Below are 4,012 nucleotides of genomic sequence, written 5' to 3'. Positions count from 1 at the left end.
GAAATGGCTCAGTTGGCAGATCCAGTGACAACTGTGGACTGGCATCCAGTTCTCAGCACCCACACTCAAACTGGGAGTGAGATCAACTTCTCCATACATGTGTGGGTACGCACACAAAGCGAATAAACAAAGCACCCCCTAACAAGGCCACCGCAGCATGCTGAGCCAATGGAACAACCTGGCAGTGAAAGGAGCTTGTCGAGCATGGCTGCCTGAGTTTGAGCCCTGGCACCCGCAAGATGGAAGAGGAGAACCAACTCTGTTGTTTGCTGACCTTCACACAGGCATCTTGATTCCAAGTTTCTCTCTCTCTCTCTCTCTCTTTCTCTCTCTCTTGCTAAAAATAAGGAAAGAGTATATAACAACACAGGTGAATCTCAATGGTGTTATAATAAATGTTAAAACCTGGCTTAAAGGCTGTGCATGGGGTAAAAGAGAAAAAACAGTTGAGGAATGACCAAAATGATCTTTAACAAGGATGGTTTTTTCACTGTTGGGTATAGAAACCAGGGCCTGGTACATACTAGGCATGTAGTCTCCTGCTAAACCACACCTCCAGAACCTCACTCGGAGAGGGGGATGAGAGGGGGGGTTTCCAGGCAGGCACTCTATTGCTGACCCCACCCGCACCCCTCACTGGGGGTTCCAGGCAAGTGCAGTACCACGGAGCTGCATCCTCAGCCCTAAGGTTTCCTTCAGCACAGTGCATTTTTTTTTGGCAGGCACAATTCCTCCCTGGCTCATTTGCATAGACTGCTTGCTATTCCAAGCACAGCTCCCTTCCACCTAAGACCGCGCTTTGTACTGACTCAGCCATTGCTTTTCTGAAACCGGGTCTCACGTAGCTCAGGTTAGCCACAAATTCACTGTGTAGCTCAGGCTACCCTTAACGTCCTGATCCTGACCTGGGGTTACAGGCATGCGTTGTTATATGCAGCTGCATTATTTTTGTGTGATGGTGACTCCACGATCAAAACAATCTTTTCAAACCCTCAAAACCATGTTACAAAATAGGGAGACATTTTTATGTATACAAACGAAAACCCAAAAAGTGAATTTGTTGCCCTTTAAAATGCCCGTCTAGGGTTTTTTTGAAGAAAAACACTGGGGCACAAGGAGTTAAGAGAAAAGTCCATGGGTCTGTGGGGTGGTGGGAATGCCTTCCTGGACTTTCGCCAAGCCATGCTCCCCCCACCTTCAAGCCTTTCTTTTCCCCCCTTCATCACCCTCCATTCAGTAGCTGCAGCCTGCAGGAGAGACAAGGGGAGTTTTGTAGAAGACAGAAATAAATAAATAATGGCATGCCCCAGGTCGCCACGGCAACTGTGACATCACCCTGGACCCACATGGCCGGCACCATGGGTGGCTTGCCTGGAGTTAAAGGCAGAGGAGAGGATAGGGTGGCTCCTGATGACAGGTGCAGGACCTCTTCCCCGCAGAGGGTGATAAGCTTGCCCACCTGTGGGTCTCTCTATCAGCTGTCTACCCACCTTCAGACCAGCTGGTGGCAGCATCAATTGTCACTGCTTCTTGGGGGTTTTGACAGAGCTAATGAATGCACCTTCTGCACCAGGGGCCGGCGTCCTCTGTCTGCAAGAATGGAGTAGCTGACACTCAGGGCTTGGGCACACAGTTATTCTTGCACAGTTCTTGGAGCGCTGACTTCCAGGATTGAGGTGTGGGCAGGCTTGTTCTTTCTAGTTCTAAGGTCTCCTCTTCTAGGTTCTGGGACCTTTTGGTGACTTGGAGACATGTTATTCCCATCTCGGCCTCTGTGACAGGAGGCCATCGCTTCCCTGCAGCTGTCTTATATGACATCCTTTTCTATATTGTTTTTGGCCCTCTGAAAAATTTTATTGGTGGTATTAGGGCTTGAACCTAGGGTCTTGCATATGCTGAGCCATGCTCCTACCCCTTATACCCCTCTCTGGGGGATACTAGACAGGTGCTCTACCACTGAGCCACACCCCAGCCCCCCACTGGGGGATTCTAGGCAGGTGCTCTACCACTGAGTCACACCCCAGCCCCTCCCTGGGGGATTCTAGATAGCAGCTCTACCACTGAACCACATTTCCAATCCTGTTTGTGCTTTTAGTCAGGACCCCACTAAGTTGCCCAGAGCTAACCTCAGCCTCACTTTATGTCACCAGCAGCTCTCAAACTTGTGACCCTCCTATCTCAGCTTCCTAAGTAGCTTGGATTATAATAGGCCTGCACCATCAGCATTGGATGCATGTCTGGTTTTCTTTTTTTCTTCTTAATATAATTTAATTTTTTACGTGTATGAGTGTTTTGTCTGCATGTGTATGTCTCAGATCCCCTGGGTCTGGAATTATAGACAGCTGTGAGCTGTCACATGGGTACTAGGAATTGAACTCGAGTCCTTTGGAAGAACAGCCAGTGCTCTTCACCGCTGAGCTAACTCTCCAGCCCCCGCCTGTCTGGCTTGCAATCTGCCCCTGCCAAGGCACCCAGATCCTGGCATGGGAAACACTGGGAGTCGGTTGTTACGGCCCAGAAGCCCTGGGACTTTCAGCCTGGCATCTTAGTTTTCTCACCTGTCTGCTGAGCTCAGCACTGCCCTGTCCATGTGACAGTAGGATTCCGTGAGCAGGACTGTGTAGTCGGGGTGGATGCTATGGAAGAACGGTGATCAGAGCAGCGGGTCACGGGAGCCGACATGGTGTCTGGAGTCATGGAGGTGTCATCATAAATCAGACACAGGAGCACCAGAACCGGCAACCTCCCTCAGCCTTCATCCCTGACTTGCCACAGCAGCATTCCAGAAGCTAGAATACAGAAGGCAACCAATGAATGCTCTGTGGACTATAGTAGTAGAGACCAGGCTCACAGAAAGTCCCCCATTGAAAGCTCCAGCGTATTTACCAGCATGAATCCAGTATACAAAAATGCTCAATAAATGGTCCCTGACATGGAGACAGTGTAGAGAGGGTGCTCCACAAATCTCCATCTACTGTACCGGGAGAGCGCCGGCATACAGAAGATACAAAATCAATGTTCCAGGGACCTCACCTTGATCTAGCAGGTACTCGGGACACCTCAAAGACTCATGATGCCCAGAGGTCTTTGTTCTGAGCTCTCCATTTGGGGGGAAAGCATAGTTGTCATTGAGGTCGTGTGTGTGTGAACATGCATGGGGACCCCAAAGGAGGATCCTGGGTAGTTTTCTCTATCGGTCTCTACTTTGTTACCTCGAGACAGGGTGTATATAACGGTGTATGTAACAGCAGGGAGATGTCAGGATCTGTCTGTATGTCTCCCCCTCTGCCCCAGTGCTGGCGTTATAGGAGTTACAACCACACCCAGCCTTTTTACGTGAGTGCTTAGGATTCAAACTCAGCAAACACATTTCCGCCCTGAGCATTTCCTCAGCCTGTGTAACTGGGATCTTGGGGGAGTGATCTTGATGTCTTTGGGTGGCATCTGCCTCCCCCTGGTGGACGATGCTGGGCAAAGCTCCAGGGGAAACTTGAGAACCCGTGTGCAGAGAACACTGTATAGTTTACTGCTTCTGTTTCTTTGGGCGGAGAGCCAGGCGTGCACAGGTGTTTGTTTCTATCTGTAGATCGGGGACCCTCTTCCTGGCCCCACTGACTCTCAGGTGTCAACCAGGCTAACTGAAGTGCCCCCACTCTCACATCATGGTAGAGCCAGGCTCAGAAGCCAGCTGGGCTGGGACCAAGTTTTTTGCCACCTGTGATGTCACTTCTCTGCTCCAAACTGTGCTGTGTGAGACTAAGGGGAGGCAAAGACATTTTGAAGATTTCACACACCAACACACAAGAAATGTTTGTTATTTTAAAAGATTTATTTATTTATGAGACTGGGTCTCAATATGTAGCCCTGGCTGACCTGGGACACCCTGTGTAGACCAGGCTGGCCCTGAAGTCACAGAGATTTACCTACTTCTTACTCTTAAGAGCTGGGATTAAAGGCATGCAGCACACAAATGTTTATTTGTGTGTGTGTGTGTGTGTGTGTGTGTGTGTGT

The 4,012-nt window shown here is 49.7% G+C and overlaps 1 protein-coding gene across 2 annotated transcripts in view; it reads left to right on the top strand.

The window, feature by feature from the left end:
* Mmd2 (monocyte to macrophage differentiation associated 2) overlaps positions 1-4,012 on the top strand; it is a 50,633-nt gene that overhangs the window by 30,492 nt on the left and 16,129 nt on the right. The gene's annotated exons all lie outside the window — the stretch shown is intronic.

The sequence above is a fragment of the Microtus ochrogaster genome, unplaced genomic scaffold (assembly GCF_000317375.1).
Source record: "Microtus ochrogaster isolate Prairie Vole_2 unplaced genomic scaffold, MicOch1.0 UNK27, whole genome shotgun sequence".
Lineage (NCBI taxonomy): Eukaryota > Metazoa > Chordata > Mammalia > Rodentia > Cricetidae > Microtus > Microtus ochrogaster.
The sequence above is the reverse complement of the archived record's forward strand: the minus strand, read 5'-3'. Positions and strand labels throughout refer to the sequence as shown.